The sequence below is a fragment of the Oreochromis aureus genome, linkage group 12 (assembly GCF_013358895.1).
Source record: "Oreochromis aureus strain Israel breed Guangdong linkage group 12, ZZ_aureus, whole genome shotgun sequence".
NCBI lineage: Eukaryota > Metazoa > Chordata > Actinopteri > Cichliformes > Cichlidae > Oreochromis > Oreochromis aureus.
This window is the reverse complement of record NC_052953.1, coordinates 28,509,843-28,531,129: the sequence shown is the minus strand read 5'-3', so window position 1 is coordinate 28,531,129 and position 21,287 is coordinate 28,509,843.

Below are 21,287 nucleotides of genomic sequence, written 5' to 3'. Positions count from 1 at the left end.
ACAAGTGCAAAAAAAGAGGACAGTTGGTTGCCCTAGTCTACACTTAACAGACATCTTAGCAAATAACAAATTTTAAACTGTATCTTTAAGCACTTTGTTACTCACAGCCTGTCACAAAAACACATCATTTGTTTCCATTTCTTTAATTTATGAAAAATGCCAAAGTTTGCACAAAAGAGAATTTTTTCACCAACTAGGTGATTTCCAGTGTTCTATTAGCTGAAAACTAGGCATATCTCATCGTGCTTTGCAGTGTGTTCTTGTAAGCGGAGGAAAAAAGTGGCAGGCTTAAATACCTATACAACACAAGAACAATATCTTAAAGTCATGTCCTCAAGAAATAGGAAAAAATCCAGCAAAGACCCAACACGGGACCCAAGCTTCACAAAAATTGGACACACTGCTAGCGCAGTAAAAAAGGTTTACATAGAAAAACACAGAATGAAACGCTGTCAGTCATGGATTGGCCTCCCCAGAGCCCAAAGCTCAACTAAAGCTATGTGGGATCATCTTGACAGGGAACAGAACAGAAGGACAGCCAACATTCAAAGAAGAGCTTCGAATGTCCTTCAAGAAGCCTGGAGAACTATTCTTGAAGACTACTTAAAGAAATGGTAAGAAAGCTTTCCTTAGAGAGTCCAGACTGTGTTGAAGAATAAAGGTGATTATAGGAGGTACTGACTTTCAGTCTTAGAATTAAACTTTGTGTTTTCCTCGTATACTGTATTTGTATTTACACGTTGCAAATAAATTGTATTTACCATTTTCCTTCCAAAATATAAAAACAACGAGGACTGTCTTTTACATAGTACTATATGTCAGATTTATAATTCTTTGCATTTATGAAATGGGACAAAATCAGATAACATAGCTGTCCTGATATGTATGCAAAATGCAGCATAATTTGGTCCTGATTAGCTGAAAAGCAGCAGGTGGCACTTGTCAGCACATTTAACCATTTGGTGTTGGTGTTGGTGGTGGTGATGGTGGTACAATGTCATTATTTGCAGATAGTAGCATATGTGTATCTAAAATTCACTATAACTATTACAGCGCCTAATGTAAGCGGATTTAAAATGCAGCAGAGTAGCCTGTTCTCAAATGATTACATTACATGTCTTATTTGGCAGATGGCTATGACAGTCCTGGGAACACTGGAGCAGGCTCTTGGCCCCAGAGCTGTGCTAAAGAGGGCTTTGTCTGTTTCTTCACACATCCTCCAGCAATATGTTGGTCATCTGGTGTTGGAGTGAACCTTAGCTGGAATATAACCAGTGTTTCAGCTAACTGGTGAGTAAAAGTTTAAAAAATGACTTTCCTGATTTTGTTACTGGGCCACGTTTACGTCAGTAAATCCCAAAGTACCGTTTAACTTTGCTGTTTCTTAACATTATGCGTCAAACTCTGGAGTTCTTACTGGCTATGAAAATGCTATTCTTTTACTAACTGCGTATTTTAGCTCGAGAGATTTAAGTATTTATAATTTACATTGATCAGCAGTAAAAGAAATAGCATCTTTGTCACTGTCTAGCTAATGAAAGATTAATATGACAGGCAGCGCTGACTGAATGGAAGCTGTACAAATCCAGACCTCCAGCAGAAACACTGCTGTTAAATCTGTTTTATTTGTTTAATTTAGGGCAAAGGAAGCACTTTTGGTAGAGCTGTGAACAGACTGTGTGAGAAAAGAAAACTGGGAGGGAAAGAAGATTAACATGAATAATGAAAATACTAGAGAAAAAAAAGACACATATCTATATATTGGGCTGCCTCTTCCAGAAGAGGGCACTAATGGTCTACCAGTTTCTGCAGACTGGTTCAAAATTTCTTTTCATCAGGAACTGCCATGAGAAGGGGAGAAAGGCAGTAGGGGGAATGTGCCCCCTTTTTTTACACTCCACCCCACCCTCCCATGTCTCAGTGTCATGATCCCGTTGAGACGAAGTCAGTAGACAGACAATAACACCTGTCAGAGTTGATATTATTGAAAAGCTTAAATAAATTGGCTCTGAATGCCTGTGTCAATACATGAGTCATTGTAAGCAAACCTCACCAACTGCATGACTGCACATTTTGTGGGATTTGATATTCAGGAAGAGCGCAAACAAACTTGTGTCGTGTCTTCTCTCTTCTGGGCTGGAGAATCCGCCATTAACTTTTGGGTTTTCTGAGCAATAGCTGAAAAATCTGTGAGGTATTGGAAAAGCTCATATTAAAAGAGCAATACAGTCAGAACAATTACCTGGAGCAAAACACACCTCCTGTCAGTGAGTATTATTGATCTGAATTCATGATAGTTCATTCTAAAGTTTATCTGTAAAGTTTGTTGTACTAACCTTAGGAAACCAACAGATCTAATTAAATCACCTTTTTAAAGTGGTGACTTAGTAGATGAGAGCAAAACTTTCTTCATATGATAAATCTAAAGCTAAGTAGCCAGTTAGCGCAAATACAAAAAAATAAGTAAATAAAATTCTGACTTCATGACTCACAAATTAACCTACTCATCTTATTGCTTTAGTACATGAAAAAAGAGTAAATGCTTACAAATTCCGTTTTAGCGGTATCCATAGCCTAATTAGCATAAACAGGCTAAGCTAAGCTTTGCTAACTGGCTGCTGTCTCTGCACACAACACACACAAGTCATTTGACTAAAACTGAGTGAAAGCACATAATCTGAAGCCTTGAGAGAAAGTTTAATAAGGTAGATATTTTATTCATTTTCAAGAACATCATGTTCTCTCATCAAGTGGCATCCGCAGCTACATGTGCTGAGTACACATTACAGCAGAGCAACTGCTGTCTTCGCAGCCAGTTCTAACTAGTTTGTCAGATATTACGATGTAAACAACACCAATCCAGAAAATTACAGACATAACTCCTGAGCCAAGCTTTGGCTCACTGGTCCATATGCTTGGGATGTCTCACTAGAAAAATCAAAGATAACCAACCTTCAATTTCTTTTTCAAAATAGCCAAAATAGTCAAAGAATCCAAGATACCTGTGGAGTTGGTCCATTTTCTAGACTCACGAGTCTGTGAAACACGAGAGTTGTAGCTTCCTTGTTAGGCCATTAAGCAGACATTACGCACATGTCGCTTCAGATGTTTTCCAGGAATAAAATTCTAAGAAATTCCTGCAGTTTTTTTTGCTGTACTAAGAGGGTTTGTTTTTTTTCTGACAGAGCTTCCTTTTTATTGCGACGAAATGATTCCTTCTCCCCAGCTTTAAAAACAGCTCTTACCTTTTACATGTTGGGTACTGAACTTAAATGCTTGCATTAGGCTGGATTTATTCAGCCGGAGCACATTCAGTGTTGTTATAGAGTTCCTCAAATCTTTATGGCATGCTGAATATATTTAAAAGCCTTACATAACAGCAAGTGATTAAAATGTAGCAATACTAGACAGAGATTAAATTGGGGTGGAATCAACATGGCGTGGCTTTATTAACAAAAAATCCTGGAACTCAGACAGATTACATTACACTTTTTCATTAGAATCTGGTATCTGTCACTAAACTGGTATGCAAATGTAATTTATAGAAAAATCTTGATGATCAGATAACCGTTCATTTCATTTCATTGTCTAAACCCTTATCAGAAGGGTCGGATGATGGTGATTGCAGCTGTGTTTCTTCAGTCTGCTGTTTGAGTGGTATTAAGGTTTCACAGTAAACAATCTTCCCAGAATGTCAAAGTATACCACCAAAATCTTCATTTAACCTCATGAAAGAAAGCCATTAATCGACAGCACGGCGTCAGTATTATAGACAAGCTCGGCAGCATGCAAAACTAATCTGATGAAAAACTTGATATTAGCTCGCAAACACTATCAGACAAAAGATCTCTTTAATGTTAAACTGCATGCAGCTATTCTCTGAGCTGTTCGTCGCCTTTATGTAGAAATTCTATGGCAGAAGCTATACTAAGAAGCTGTGAGTATACAGTTAGTTTTATGCTATCTCTCATGGCTGAAAAACATCATTTAAATCACAACAACACAGAGCAGGATGTTACTTTGGCTGTCATTTTTTCCCCCCTCTTCGTTAATGCAAGTCATTTCTGATGACATGTCATCTATAACAGAGCCACCGCACTGTATTCCATTTTCACCTTCCTCCATTTTCCTCAGGATGCTAAAAAGAAAGTCACCAAGACTGCCGTGCCCCCCGGGCAATCTGGTGCTAGCTTTGAACATGGCCTTAATTAACATATTGAACTGCTCTGTTTTCAAAAGGTCATATCGTGTCTGCTCTTCACCATTCAAGGATTTTGCATAACATATTCTCACATGAAGTTGCTCGTTGTCTCTGTTTTTTTTTTTTTTTTTTTGATGGCATGCTGTGGCTTTTCCTCCTTGTAAGAACCTGTGTAACCTCGAGCCTTAGCAGGCTTTCGTGCCATAACACCTTTAAATCGCTTTGCTATCAAAACAAGCCGCTGCTTTTGTGCAATTGGTAAGCGTGTGGAATAGATTAGCAAGCTAAACTTATTGTGCCTCGTGTGAGAAATGACAGACCTCTGTGTACACTGACCCTGACTCAGCTTCCTGCTGCTTACTCAGTGTCTCTAAATGGATTAAGTTGTCAGTTGGACAGCCCATCTGAGATTTTTAATATCCAGCCTGAGGTATATCAAGCAACCGTCTGCCAAATGGCATCAGAGGGATTTACTTCGATTTTATTGCAGGTTTTTCTCTCTCCCTTTTCTCATCTAAGACGTGGTCATGCCCTCTATGATTTCTTGAGGGTGTTTGACTTGTACATTAATAACACACTGAGGAGACTGAATAAAAATATATTCCACGAACACTCAGTGAATATTAGGTTTTATCACTTCTACTTATATCATATGGGAGGCTCAGAATTTAAAACCATTGGTGTATTTATTACTTTCTTTCCTCATTTTTACACCTTTGCAGATTTCCATTAGATTGTGTCATTTCCACAAAAAAAAATCTGATATGAATGAAAGAAAAAAATATGGGAGAAACTTGATGGTTTAATGGATCTGGGAAGAGACACAAAACTTACCTGAAGCTTACTGACCTACAGTGAGAGGGCACTCGGCTCACTGGACCGTAAGTGACACTCAGCTCTCCATGTATGCAATAACCACCTATTTCAGCCTCTTTGCAGGGATTTACTTTCTTTGAATGGACCTTGAGCGCTTCCTTGACTTCCTTTGTCCAGGGTGCTAAAGTACTGTCCATAGTGCTGAAATATAGGCTTGAAAGGCAGAGTGAAGTCTGCAGCAGTGCATTTGGTCCTGTTTCATCACGTCAGGTATCCACAGGGAGAGACATGTCAGTTGTTTGTGTGTGTTTGTGGATTTCCTTCTCCGGAAAATGTGTTTGGTTTGCTAAGCCTGTTTTGTTTGTCCTCGTTTGTGTATCTGTGTGTGTTTGTGTGGGTGTGTGTGTGTGTGTGTGTGTGAGTGGGTGCTTTCATACCACGAAAATATCTTGTAACAGTTGCCACTGTTCGTGACTGAGCTATAAACCTAGATGGCTGACTGAAATCTACTGAAAAAGTTCACAGACATTTTTAAGCAGGAAAAAAAATCTAATTGCTTTGCATTGACCAGTTAGTTGTGACTATTTTTTTCAGACCATGCTTTCAAATCAAGATAAAACATGCACACATCGTTAAACCCTATTTGATCAGAACAGCGGGGTTCTGAGTATTGGCTTTTGAAGCATAAATATATAAACCTATTTACAGCTGGGATGCTCTTTTTACAGGGATTCTGTTGTGGTTTACTTAGAAGACTCAGTTGGAGGAGCTGGAGAAAAGTTCAAAAAACACTTTCAGTGAAGATCTGTATGATTACACAACAGGTAAGTATTTGTAGTTAGTTCAGGTATTCAGTTTAGGGAATGTTAAATTCAAAAATTCCAGTCAAGTGAAGTCAAGATTTCTTCAGATCCACCTTCCTGTATGTTTGAATCCGACTTCCACAGGCTTGAGCACAAGTGAGCTTTCTTTAGCAAGCTGACACATTGAGAGGGAATTTGCATCAAATGAGGACAGAGGAGGTAAGTAAGCAGGTAAGGTTAGCAGACGTGCTGCAAACCATTTATGAGCTAAGAGGCTTGTGCAACACTACTGCTCTGTGTAGTTCAACAGTCTAGCAATGAGTGGAGAGGAGAGCGAGGTTTAAATATTGCAGGTGAATGACAAATGAGACACAGGTGCGGCAGCAGGCGTCCTGGACAGCGACGCCCACTTCTGGGAGGAGGTAAGTGCAGTCAACCACACTCATGATAGAGAGAGGAAAATAGGGCAAGTAGAGGAGAGAAACAGAGATGGTGGATTCACACTGGAAAGGACACGGGGGACTGTGACAGATGCCTGATGACATGATGTCATTTTGTTTGTCACTGGTGTTCGCTAAATCTTTATAAATTCTATCAATTTCTCACAGTTACCTTGAAAGAACAAAAAAGAGATTTTTGGCTCCTCCTTTATTCACATGGGGTTGCCACAGCGGGTAGCTCTGCATGTCTGATTTGGCAGATTTTTACACAGGATGCAACCCCAAAGGGATTTGTGTCTCCTCCTAGCATCGAACTGGGGATGTTTCACTTGTTAGGCAAACGTGTAAACCACAGCATATGCAATTTGGCACCGATTATACTGGAAAAATGACAGTTGATGAGGTTTTTCCTGTTTTCAACGCAATACTAGAAACTCTGATTAACAAAAATGTAACACAAGGAATATGAACTGCAAACACTGTCTTTTCACATAGCATAAAATAATACTAATTAAGGTTCTGTAAGTGCAAAATGAAAAGGAAATCTCACCCAGAGACACAGTCCGGGGCCTGATCAACCCTGGCAGGGCCTCCTTGGATGAGGGTGTCTAGTGATAATGGCCGAAACACCCGATGAATCCAAGGTCAACTACTGACGATGTGTCCCAAATTTTAATATGATAATCTAGATCAGATCTCTAATCCCTAAACCTAACCAAGGAAGGAAAAAAAATGGCGCATTAGCTTGAGGAGAAGACCGAAAGTTGAGGCACACAACGATGTGTCCCACTGGTAAAGTTTCTGGGCTTCCTTTCCTCATAATAGCCATCCCTCAAGACTTTCTAAATTTGAAACAATGGTCTAAGGAGCCAAAGACACAAAGACAAAAGACAAAAAGTTTATCAAGGAAGAGTTAAAAAGTGTGGTAGCTGGTTGATATGTAGTAAGTAGAAACGAGAGAGTTATCCCTACCCATTAAAAATAATCAGAACCACAGTTTAAACCAGTTTGACAGGTCGTGAGTTGAAATTCATGACCTAATTGCCTACTGTGTGTGTGTGTGTGTGTGTGTGAGAGAGAGAGAGAGAGTGTGTGTGAGTGGGGACTGGGTAGGTGGGGTAACGATTGGGCATACTGGTGTAGTGTGGGGGAAAAGAATGATTAAATGAGCAGATGTTAGGCGAACTATACATTGGTGTGAAAAAGTGTTTGTGTCCTTCCTGACTGGATACATCTAGGGTACTGTTACTAGGTTACATCAAAGGTAGAAGACATTACTGTATATTTAGGGCGACAATGCTGATTCGATTCACTCATACAAGTTGTAGCATAAATTAACTGTGTTGTATCACATCTTTGGAAAGCTGAGGCCTGATTACTGCCAAACATGTTCATCTGTGACTGAATCTAATCAGCATCACCTTATAAATAAATTGATGTCTTCTACCGTTGATGTAACATAGTAACAATACCCTAGGTGTATGCAGTCAAGCACAGTGCGTCACTGTAAACTTTGCAACAATACTGCAAACTAAAGAAAACTAGAATTTGTTTTCAAGACTTGTCACTAAAATATAATCCAGCAAAACATCATGAATCGATCCAATATCTGATTTTAAAACTTTAAAATAAATGAGGACGTTGCACATGAGAGTTAAATTTCCTGTCTATAAAATTTCACATGCTGAGTGCTCCTCGCCTTTAAAAATAACCTTTCTCCTTAATCTCCTGTCCTCTCTTTCTTACATTTTCCTCCATCTATCTGTGTCACACATTAACATTTTTTTCCTGGTAAATATAACGACTGTACATTTAGCTCAAATACACATTTTGTGATAAATTGTACAAATTTCCAGACATTTGTTAAATTCTTATTTAAATATCATTTGAAATTTACGTCTGCACCATGAACACATCACAGGTGTGAGGAAAAAAGTATGTAATGATGGTGTAAGCAGGCTGCAGGGTGTCTTATTTTCTTATTTTTGAGCAAGTGTCTCCGTGTGGAGATACTGGAAGCAATACCAGGCTCAGCACAGGAAAAATTAACTCATTCAGCAGTAATATGCCTTAACCTGCTTATCAAATTTAATTACACATTAACTGAAAGTGCCAGATCACTGCTCCAGGAGGATTCTGGCCCTCTTTAACCCTGATGATAACACATTTTTATCATAGCCCAAAGCCAAATATTTTCCAGGGACTTTCTTTCATAAAGTTCATAAAGTACGAAGATGTTGAGTTTTGATTGTTCTTAACTTCTAATGATGGTTAAAGACCAAGGCAAGACCTTTTTCATATTTATCTGCTCTTTCAAAGGATAAAAGCCTACAAAACAGCCTATTTCTACATTTCATGTATTCGTAGAAGTTTATGGAAATGAGTCATGAGATAAAGTGCGGGAAAATCATTGGAAGCATAACTGCTATTTGGAGTAGTCTACTTTGTTTTAATTCACTGTGAATCTTTCTTGCATGAAATACCTCAAGGACACCTTTATCCAGCTCCCACCCACAGATCTGCTCTCTCCCTGTCTCACAATACTCAAGGTAATTTATATAATACATTGCAAAACCATTTATCATTTTTAAGAGGAGACAGGAACAAGGCAGCAACATCAAAGGGCTACAAGATGCTTCGTGGTAATAAAAGAACTTTGAGTCAGATTAGTATCTCCTGTCTTGCAATTTTAAAAGCAGTAGGAGAAGTAAACATGAGGCATTCTTATATGCAACCATAGCAGCTCAGGCACTGATGCTAATCTCTTTCAGGAATGTGAAAGTCAAAGCGATTCGAGTTTTGTCAAGATTCTCACAGCTGGACTTCAGCTCAGTCTTTATTTTGATTTGAAATGACAGAATGACACTCATAGCGTTCATGCACTTTGTTTTACATTTAAACTTGAAGCTTTTCTTGCTAAACAAGCATTTAACCAGATAAACACTGTACTCCACTGAAGCATCTAAAAAAAACAGAAACAGGGAAATAAAAAACAGCCTACATCAGTAAATCATAAGAAACATAGACTAAATTATGATCTTGAGTGGGCTTTTAATACAGTTAACTGCGCAGCGACTTTTATTATTTGCAAGATAACTTTAATAAAAATGCTCTAAAAAAGACCAACACCACATCCTGTTCAATTCAATTCAATTCACAAGTGGCCTCTCTAACCAGTTCATCACCATTATGTTATAAGAATATGATAAAAATTGCAAAATGTTTAATGGAAAAAAAATGATCAAAAGTTCAGATAATCTGAATATAAATGTCCTTAAAAATAAATATGAAGAAACTTTTGATAACAAAAACCCCTAAACAAAATATATAAAAACAGACTGTCTGGCTGTTTTTTCTCCTCTTCCTCTTTTGACTTATTTCCTGCTCACTCCCAAAAGGATAACTCCTCATTATTTCAAAGTGTCTATCCTTGTTGCCATTAGGTTTACTTAAACAGGATTGTGTACACCACATGCAATGGGAGCAAGTGGAGTCAGGTTGGGCCCCTTTAGGGAGATCAGGCCTCTTCTACTGTCACTGCAAACTTTGCCCATTTCCACTGCTGCTTTTTGAAGTCTGTCAACCCTCTGGGGCTCCCCACTGGTCTGGGGCCCCAAGCAATTGCCTAGTGGCAAGTGGCACCTCTGGGTATAATACGTCTTTGATAAAAAGTCTTTCTGTCAATAAGAAAACCATAAAAGTTAAGGCAGGGTTATATAAAGGGTAATAAAAAACATAAAAAGCTATTTATCTATCTGTGTGTTTGTCTGTATGTGTGATTGGCAAGACAGTAGTTTATGTAAGGTCAGGCTGTCAGAAGAAAAATAAATAAATAAATAAAAACACCGAGTAATGCTCTATGAAATTTCGTAAGGATGATCTTCTTGCTGGTGAAAAAAACCATGATGGAAAAACTGTAGCTATCAACAATGTTTATCTCGTCTTTATACACATTTTCACACGTTACTGCCATCCTAGACTAACACTGTCTGATTTTGTAAGAATGCAGATGTCCACGCAGCTGAATCAAACATTAAATGATCTTCAAACTCTTCAAACTGCCAGCTTCCCGATGCAAGTTTTTGTTATGCTCAACAGCGCCCATGTATGAATAGCGCAGGTAATTTTTCAGTGAATTCACAGCGGGCATTATTTGCGCTGCCACCTGCACACCCTACCCAGGCGGCACACTAAACCAAACAGATTATTTCCAGCGGTGAAAAGTGTCGTGTGCTACAGATAAAAGCTTTGGAGTATTTCCCAGCTTGACTCTTCCGACATCATCGTGTTCATCTGTGAAATGACTTATGTCAAGATAACATACTGTCTCACCTGTCCAGTCTCCAGGATGACCCGCCGGATTTCATTAAGGATCGTCCAACAACCGTGAAAGTGTCAACGAATAATTGATGTCGTGGGATGGGGGTTACTGAAGCCATATATCATCTGATCTCAACCAACTTCCCTTTTTTATTACAGTGCATAATGGGCTGTTAAGCAGCAGCACACGAATTAAGACTGTCTGCAGAAATGCTCACTGTATTTGTAATTGATGTTCTTAAATACACTTAAAGATTGGGAGTGATTTTTTTCATGTCATATTACCACACTTTTCATGAATTAAGAAGTAGATACATTGTCCTTTTAGATAATCACCATGTTTCAGCTTTTTTCCTACATCAGTTTTTTCTGCGACTCCTTAGGTAAATTGCCTACTCAGTCACAACATATATGTAAAGCAGCTGTTTATACTTCGAAATGCCATCCACGGTTGCAGTCCTCCGGTGCAAGGTCTTTTTCTGCTGTGCCAGCATCCCTGAGACTGCCATTAAATGGAGCTGAGCTGCTGGAAATTATCTCCTCCTTCTGCTGATGAACTAATTGTACTCTTATTCTGTAATAACACCATTAAAATGTAATACACTTGGGATCATTACTTCACATTTGATATAGTTGGCTGTTGCAGGACAATGGAACAAAACAAGTGCTTCAGTTACAATAGTGTTTACGCTGCAGATGAAATCCACTTCTGAATTTAGGAAAACTGCCAGTGCAACAAGGGACTATAAAGGGAGCTGCGTTTTTCTTCCTTCATTGTTAAAAATTGTTCTCCATGGGCGCTCTAAATAATGAGATTAAATAAATGGAGAAAACTCAAGCATTTCAGTGTAGAACTGCAGATAAGCATTAGTCTGGGGTTCGTGCAGGAAAAAAAAAGGCACACCCAGAAGTGAATGATACAGCGCTGTCATCTCAGGCTTTGATGAAAGATCTTTAATTTTCTTGTCTTCTAATAGGAATTCTCAGTGTCAGTGAAGCCCTCTTTTTAATTCCTGTTTTTTGATTCAACATTTCATATGTTCAGGCCCAGAATAAAGAAATGTTTCCCTTTTTATCTTAATTCAAATTTGCACTCATCGATTTAGCTTGTTCTGTATATATAACTGGCTATTTTGGCTAGCAGAGCCTATCATTGCACACCTACTCATCTCTCCAAGGACATACGCTTATACAGCTAGAGACAAGTAAATGTGTTAAAACGTGGCTAACTGGTAGCTATTCTGTAAAAGTTGAAAAATGAAAGAGGAACTCAGCAAAAGTAACTGAGCAAACTTTATTTTCTTTCCAAAGCTAGCCTGATACCCTGCCATCAAGGGCATTCACTGACTTCCAAGGTCTTTGAACAAAGCTCAACAAGACAAGACTACAGGGATTGTAGTTGTTATACAGTCCCGGAATTTTTATAGTGTCACTTTACCGACAATAGCAACGGGGAAGGGTCCTTGTCAACCCTAATGAATTCAGAAGTGAAAAGACTTTGGTTTTGACTTTACATAATTAGGCGAGATGCAATAACGCACCAACCTTGGAGCAGTGCACCTGGATAACAAGTGATCAAACAGCCCGAGCCCTCCATCCTCACTTAAAGAGCCTCAGCTGCGACAGCTCGCCATTGAAACAGGCAGCTACCTTGAATTTCAAGCTAATTAACTCTTTCAGACATTGTTATGTACTCCCTCTTTGACACTTTGCAAGAGTGTGCGTGCTGATTAATGCCGTGCATCAACGTGGATCTATTTTGCAAGATTGGACCCCCGTTCACATACGTAATGTCACTGTGAGGTGAGGTTTTCTAACATTTTGGATTTAAAGTGGATAGAATTACAGACTTTTAACAAAGCTCAGCTCAGCTATCCTGAACGTTCAGCAGTTTATTCATTATCAGTTTTTCAATACTTTTTTAGTTGTCTAAATCTTTATATATTTGTAAACCATTTATCCAGGCGTTCTATTAATTGTACTATTTCACTAATTTATTCATTATCTTTGCTGTGTTTTTTTGTTTTGTTTTGTTTTTTTTACTAAATCATCTAGAGCCAATTGTTTGTTCTTTAAAGGTTAGTGTTTCAACATTTGCACATTTCATTTTGGGGGTGGGGCATACCCGTCTGGTTTTTGTAAGGTTTAGCGCTGTGTGGCCCCTTTGATTAAGAGATGAGCTGGTACAAACAGTTATGTTAAAAATAAAGTTTCTACTGGACTCTCTCTCACATCATTGTGGAGGACCTTTGGCCCACTCTTCTTTCCTCTTACAGTGTTACTTAACTGGATTGAGATTTGCTGACATTTGTTTATGCACAACATCGCACGATGGATGACATCAAGCCTCAGCAGGCCTGACTGAAACACCTTGATTCTTTTCTTTTTCAGCTATTCTGCTGTAGATTTGCTGCTGTACTTGAGATCATTGGCCTGTTACATGACTTTGGCTGACAGAAAAATCACATTTCATATTTGACTCACATATTTTTTGCATGGTCAACCCAGTGGCTGCAAGGTGCTCAGGTCCCAAGTTGTCACCCCTCCACCACTGTGCTTGACAGTTGGTATGAGGTGTTTTTGTTGATATGCTTCTGACAAATAATGTGCACAGAAGTCTGCACTACAGTTTTGTTGAGCAAAGTTCTAGTATTTTCTTAGTCAGTTTCTTGATGCTAAGTAGTTGTCACGATGCTGGGTCATTTGACCCACCCAGCATTTTGAGTTTTAATATATTTTGATGTTTATGGTTTATGTTGAAGTTCATTTTTATTATGCCTAGGTTGCCATTATAGTTCATTGTTTGTTAGATTCCCTTGTGTCTTCAACCCCTGTGTTTAAGTCTCCCTCGCCCTTCATGTGTTTCATGTCTGCGTGTCCTATGTTGTCAAGCTCGTGGTGTTTCTGCGTCTCATTATGTTTCCTGTTTTATTTTGAAAAGGTCTGGTGTCCGATGTTCATTGTGTTTAGTTTCACTTCCTCTGTGGTGTCATAATGTTCATTCCAGTCAGCTGTTTCCCCATGTGTTTCCATTTGCCCTGATCACCTCCTGTGTCCATTTAGTCTGTGTGTTTTCATTCCTTGTCTGATCATCTGGTATCCTGTCATGTCATGTTTTCAGGTCTTCATGCCTTTTTTATGTTTATCCTTAATTCACCCAGTTTAGATTAGTGTTTAGTTTTGCCTTTGGCCCTTGTTTGGTATGTTTAAAACCAGCCTTTAATAAACTGCTCGCTTTCAGTTAATATGAAGTTTGCTTCCATGCTTTCTTGGGTCCACCTCCTCATTCCACACAGTCTGCTTCAGCCAGACTGTGACAGTAGCAGGTTTCTTCGTCTGTGCATTTCAGCCAGAAAGGTTACAAATGCAGCTTGGTAAGCAGCTGGTAGTTTATAAGGCTACCTTTAAGTTTAAATATGGTCCCTTCTGGCTACTGAAAATCAAGATGGCAACAGCCAAAGAGGTAAAGTCACAAACCAATTGGTTATGTTGCTGTGGCAGCATACATGTTTTATGTATCGTCTGGTGTGTTTTAAAATTCTTCTAAATCAGTTAGATTAGGAGAACTCACTCACTATAGGTTAGATTTAAGTGATGCATAGCCTCTAAATCTGAAAATGCAGACATGCCAATGAAGTTCTTAACTCCACTGATGGCAAAAGGAAATCAGATTGTGCAGAAGAAAATAACTCCACAGCTCATTTGATTTATGACTGAATAAATAGTTTCCTAAAGAGTTTATGGTGTGCTCGTTTCATACATATCAAATGCTGTATAGTGTTCATTTGGTAAACTTTGCTTCCATTTAGAACAAAATCAAGAATAAAACAGGGTTTGTTTGTTTTTTCACTGTGACTGGCAAGCTATAGCCACTTCAGTATGAGTGTGCAGTGTCCATCTGTTTCTCAGTCAGCTCCAGCCTCACACAACACATCACATCTGGTTTCAATAAACTAAGATGGCAACAGACAAACTTATAAACTGAAGTCGAAGCTTTAGAACAGGACTTCTCAACCCACTGAGTGATGTTTCATGTACAGTCTGTGGATTTTAGCCTCAAGGGTATTTGTTCTGGAGCAAAATACCCCTTTTCAATAATTAGTGCTTCAAACAAAGTTAAGTGCTCCGCTCAGAGCTGTCTGTCGCTTGTGTATGTTCAAGTAATGTTGCAGCAAATCCCGAGGCTACTTGGAGTAATTGCAGCTCAAAATGTATAAATTTGCATGATTAATTTTAAAGAACATTTATCTCTGAATTACTTTCTGCATACAATAAATAGAACGTTGCAAAGTTTAAAGGGACAAAACATAAAGACCCTTCTGATTCAAATATAATTTGGGTGCAATTTATTTAGAGGCCCTTATCAGTTAAATTATGCTGTTTTCTGTTTAGGGAATCCAGGTGCAATCACTGAAGGGGGTGGAAGTGAATCTGTTTCCTAATTTATTTATGTAAACTTGGCCTCCCTCCAGTTGCAGCAGATGATTTCATTTGTCTGAGCAGAGTGCCTGATATAATAGGATTACAATCTGGCTGTTGGAAAATTGTCTGTGGACCTCTATGTTTCTGAAGTTTTAAGCAAGTCTATTAGCCCACGATGGCATCCTCCTGTTTTTTGGTTTTTTATTTATTTATTCATCAGCTTTATCTGGCATTAAAGAACACAATAAATCATGCAAGTTAAGCTATTAGTATGAGTCACGGGCGAGTGTAAGGTCAGGGATGATCCTGATCAGCGCCTGCTGTTTGGAGCCGGCCAGTTGGCATAGGTCAGAAAAAAGCAGCTGACTGCTGTGTCAGGAAATTAGACTAATGAAGCTAATAAAACTGAAAAGAGTACATTTGCAGGACCATAAGCCCAAGTGGGGACCTTAAAAACTTTTCGTATTATACACAGCCTCATTCACATTCTGCACAGTCAACTGACACATAATCAATATCAAATACTAAATACTGGATGTGTAAGAAAGTAAAGACTACATTCACAATTTTTTCCTTTTTTAATCAGTTGAACTCTAGTGTAACTGATGCCTGCAAGCACAAAACATGCTGGATCTTTAGCATAAATAAAAACAGAGTTTAGAAGGAGATATTAATCCTTTCTCTGAAGCTTAGAAGGGTCGGGCTTGGTTAGTACTTGCACTGGAGACCATCTGGGAATACCAGGTGTTCCAAGTGTAGGCTCCATCCCCACTCCACCCCAACAGAGCACTTCAGTCCCAGACTGCTGGCTTACCGGCGGTACGTAGGGTACTTAAAAGCAGAATGGGGACTGAGCCTTCAGCTTTCAGGCCTTCTCTTGCGGAACCAGCCCTCAGTTTGGATTCAGCAGACAGACACCATCTCGAATATTAAGATTAGGCTTAAAACTTTCCTTTTTGATCAAGCTTATAGTCAGGGCTTCTTCAGATCAGGTTGTTCTGCTGTAAGTTTCTTCCTGTAAAAAGGGAGTTTTTCCTTCCCCTTGTCACCAAGCGCCTGACTGTCATCCAATTGTTGGTGTTTTCTTTGTATTACTCTAGGGTCTTTATCTTACAATATAAAGTGCTTTCAGGCGACTGTTGTGATTTGATGTCTTATAAATAAAACTGAATTGAACTGCTGCTTTTAAAAGGAATGCAAGGAGTGGCAATTGTTTGTTTTTTAAAGCCTTTCACTTGCTGATAATTTAGGGCAATGTTTCCTCCTTCAAGTTCTCTACCTCGATGTACAATATTAGCACCATTTTTTCCTGTTACTGTTCACCATTACCAGCGAAGCCGACTTGGAAATTAGGTTCAGCAGAGAAAGCCTAATCAGAGGCACGAACTCAGGTCTCTGAGGCCTATTCAGATGAAGGGTTCTCTGGGGATATTTGGCAGCTCCAGGAGGTGAGATTAAGTGAACACCAGAGACACACCTACACAAGACATCACACACTACAGAATGACTATAAGCCTCTGTCGCTAAATATATTATGTTCGAATGCATTCAACTGTTTCAGACACTGGATTTTAGTATATTGTGCATAGTATTTTGCTGCCAGGATAAAAAGCAGAGTGTGGTATATTCTAATTTTATACAGCCCCCACTCCCCCCTAACTCTAAGATTTATGTGGAACATTTGATTTATTTATTTATTTTGTACTGTATTTATTTAGTGTTGTACTGCTCTGACTGCATCACTGGGGTAAGACTGATGTTTAATGTGCTATGACTTATAATAACAATTCCATTTTATTCTTAAAGATTTACTTGCTTTTTGCTGTTTGTCAAGAAATTCTTGTCTGGATGCTTATTCATCTTGATTTCATTTTCAAGCATTAAAAAAAGAAAGAAAGAAAGAAAAGAAAGTAAGCAATTCTAAATAGAGCGTTTCAGCTATTCTGCCTCCAGTGCACACAACAAAGCAGAATGCCAAAGAATCCTTGAACAAATACTCAAGTCAAAGAGTATCTGGAAGGATCTGGCATATACCTTTATGTTAAAATTAAGTACTCCTGTCGTCATGTGTCACACTGCACAAGCTGTGCATGACTGAGTGCACAGAGTTCCAGAGGAGACAGGGATCTGCATTTTATTCCCCAGGCTACCGTATCTGAAACACAAGCTCAAATGCTCGAGCGGGGTAAGACCCGAGGAACAACAAAGGTGAAAACATCCTGCGGGCGCGAGATATGACACGATAGATAGAACGCAAACAGAAATGAGGTGCAAACAGAGAAAACCGGCTTGTAAGCGCTCGTCTTTAAATAGACTAGAGGGCTTGTTTTCTATTTTCTGTTTTGATGCCATTTGAACAAACAATCCATCACGAAGGTTTGTGCTGCTTCATCGCAAGCACAGAGACAGATCCTGGATGACACGGCAAATCAATCCATCGGCGATTAGCGCCAGTGACGCAAAGAAGCTGCAATTTGTTCTTGGACTTTGGACCCGAACACCTACACACGAGCTAAGCGTGGCTCCTCTCCCTCGCGTGGTGTTTCTAAGAGCCCACTGAGAGCTCCCCAAGCACTACTTCATCTAGGAGGATGTCAAACATAATGTTGACAGTTAATGTGGTCATTTGGTGCATGGCTGGCAGTGATGGCTTTTCAATTAATACAGCCCAAATGGCAAAAATGCTCAATTAGCTTTAATGTATTCTGCTTTCTGATGAATGCCGTGCAAGCCGATGAGGGGGAAATAATTCATCAGCCGCATTTTACCTTTAATGACTTAAAGTCGCGATGTTCAGCAGTGCTGGAAGAACTTTAAAAAAGAGAGAGAGAGAATTATGAGTCAACCTAAGCCTTGGATGCGATATTGACTGCTTTCTGAACCACTTATTGCCCCTCTCTGGGCAACACCAAGCTAGATTGAACAACATGTGAAAAGTGGGTCTCAAGCTGCTCACACACACACAAACTTCTAATACCCACACAGACAAGAGGAACAGATGTAAACATACGGGTAAATATCAAACACTGACAGCCTTCAGAAGCCATGTGAGACTGCGAGCCCCCAGAGTGTTGACTACAATTGGATGGCACATGTTGCTCGTGCTGTATTGAGTTGCTGCTATTCTTCGGTCTTTCATCATATCGGCGTTTAATGTGTGTGGCAAGCGCAACACAGATTTTAGTTTGAGAATGTCACAGGCCACAGTTGTTTCGCTGTTGTGAACAGACTGACATGTTTTCCGTCTCTGAATATGAAATCCTCGGCCTTGGCCAAAACGCAGCAGCCAGGCAAGTGCGGTCCCTATAAGGCTCGAGCTGGGTAATCCTCAAACTGCTTTTGAGACCAGTCTGCACGTCTGCCAATCTTGAGTGGAGTTCGGCAGTGCTAACAGGATTGCTTTGGAAACACGATATTTATTTTAGCCCTCAAAAGCAGGACAGCTACACTTCATGTACTGCTGCTTCAGGGTGATGTATTGCAGATGCCGAGTCGACTCCCTTCTCCCCCCCCCCCCCGCTAACATGTCTACCGAGTTCTTCTCGGAAGCAGAAATAATTCAATCAAATCAGAGAAACTCTCCTTCAGCGTTAGTTCCAGATGTTTGTCCTCAGATGTCTGGATTCACACTGACAGTTTGTGTGTATGCGTAAATGCCTGGATGTGTGGATTTTGTGCGCCAGTCCATGAGACTTATCTGCCAGAGCAGTTGAGCAAAGGCAAACAGCAGGTGTGAGATTACGGTTCTCTCTTATTTTGAGGTGAGCAGATGTGGCGCTATTAAAGCCTTACCAAATACAAAAGCTGCTCTTTTGTATCTTTCATATCATCCATCATACATCGGACTCCTTCATGAAACCAGGCACCATGGGTGAGGGCTTGGATAGTCTAACATGTAAGATGATATTTAAGGAATTTTTTTTTTTATAAAGCATCTTAAAGCATATCTAAAGGAAAGAGCAATGTCTAATTTGAACAACAGTCCATTAGCAAATGTGCTTAAAAGCATTAAGTCACTGGTAGACAGCACATAGATGTGCAAGACTGAATAAACTTGAATCCTCCCTTTTTTCTTTTTAAAGCTAATGCAGTGCCTTCAGTGCCTTCAAAGTAAGTACAAAAGTTGTTTAGGTGCAGTACTAACACTGACAGTTTTTATTAGATTTTCTGATGTCTAAAAGGGAGAGAACTTTCCACTGGGAATTTTGTATTATGAATTTACTTACTTTGGGTTTTTCCCCCTGTACAGCAAGCTTTTATATAGCATCACAATAAAACTCAAGGTTTAAAATGTGAAGTGATATATAAAGCACTGTGCAAAGATCTCCAGTTACACCCTGCTAGGAAATAAGTGCAGAGATTTATTGAAACATGTGCAATACATGTAATTACAATATTTGAGGTGAAAACAGAGTTTACACAGTTCTACAGAGCTTGAAAGTCAATATTTGGTATGACCACCTTTATTCTTCAGCACAGCCTGAACTCTCTTAGGCAAGAGTTCTTGTCATTTCTTTGAGTAGTCTTCAGGAGTAGTTCTCCAGGTTTTTTCGAGGACATTTCAAAGCTCTTCTTTGGATGTTGGCTGCCTTTTGTTCTGTTCTCTGTCAAGATGATCCCACACTGCCGATCCTTGATTGATAGTGTTTCACTGTGTATTTTTCTGTATAGCTATGCTTTTACAGCAATGACGGTGTTTTTGGGATCACTGTCATGATGAAAAATCTAGTTCATAATTCCACCAATGTTGACAAGATCCCCAACACCGTTCGCTGAAATGGAGTCCCAAACCATGACAGAGCCTCTACCTACCAGAGCCTGTTTTACATATTTAATTCAATTCAAATTAGATGGCGCCAAATCAGATTTTCCTCAAGATGCTTTATATTGTTAGGTAAGGACCATACTAAATTACAAATAAGACCCCTACAATCAGTCAACCCATTATGAGCAAGCCACAGTGGGAAAGAAAAACTTTTACCTATCTGTTAAAAACTTTTAGCAGGCAAAACACTCACTGCTTTCTTCCATTTGCGCAACATCTCTAAAATTAGAAATATCCTGTCTCAGAGTGACTCTGAAAAACTAGTTCATGCATTTATTACTTCTAGGCTGGACTACTGTAATTCATTATGATCAAGATGTCTCCTTCAGTTAATTCAAAATGCTGCAGCAAGAGTCCTGACAGGGACTAGAAAGAGAGAGCAGATTTCTCCGATATTGGCTTCCCTTCATTGGCTCCCTGTTAAATCCAGAACTGAATTCAAAATCCTGCTTTGCACATAGAAGGTCTTCGATAATCAGGCCCCATCTTATCTTAATGACCTTGTAGTACCATATCACCCCATTAGAGCACTTCGCTCTCGCACTTCAAGCTTACTTGTTGTTCCTAGAGTATTTAAAAGTAGAATGGGAGGAAGAGCCTTCAGTTTTCAGGCCCCTCTTCTGTGGAACCAGCTTCCAGTTTGGATTCAGGAGACAGACACTATCTCTACTTTTAAGATTAGGCTTCAAACTTTCCTTTTTGCTAAAGCATATAGTTAGGGCTGGATCAGGAGACCCTGAATCCTCCCTTAGTTATGTTGCTATAGGTGTAGGCTGCTGGGGGATTCCCATGATGCACTGAGTGTTTCTTCTTCAGTCACCTTTCTCACTCAGTATATGGTAATAGACCTCTCTGCACTGAATCATATTGTTTTTAATCTTTTATCCTGTCTTCCTTCTCTCACCCCAACCAGTCATGGCAGATGGCCCCGCCCCTCCCTGAGCCTGGTTCTGCCGGAGGTTTCTTCCTGTTAAAAGGGAGTTTTTCCTTCCCGCTGTCGCCCAAGTGCTTGATCATAGGGGGTCATATGATGTGGGGTTTTTCTCTGTATTTATTATTGTAGGGTCTACCTTAAAATATAAAATGCCATGAGGTGACTATTGTTGTGATTTGGCGCTGTATAAATAAAATAGAATTGAATTGAATTGAACTGTTTTATCTATCCATCCATGCATCTGATAGATATATAGATAGATTATAGATTAGCTAATGCTCTTGTAATTGTTTGTCCACTTGTCATCTAGTTGAAATCTGCATTTAAAAATTGTAAATTGTAATTAAATCTTAATTATGAGATATTGTGCCAGACTTATTAAAAAGCTTCTCATAAATATGATATAGTATCTCATAAATAGAGTCTAAGTTGTAATTATGAGGCAGTAAGTTGTTATTATAAGATGCACTCACAATTGTTGGAAGACAGAGAACCATCATTTTGAGATTTAGTGTATGCTTAATGT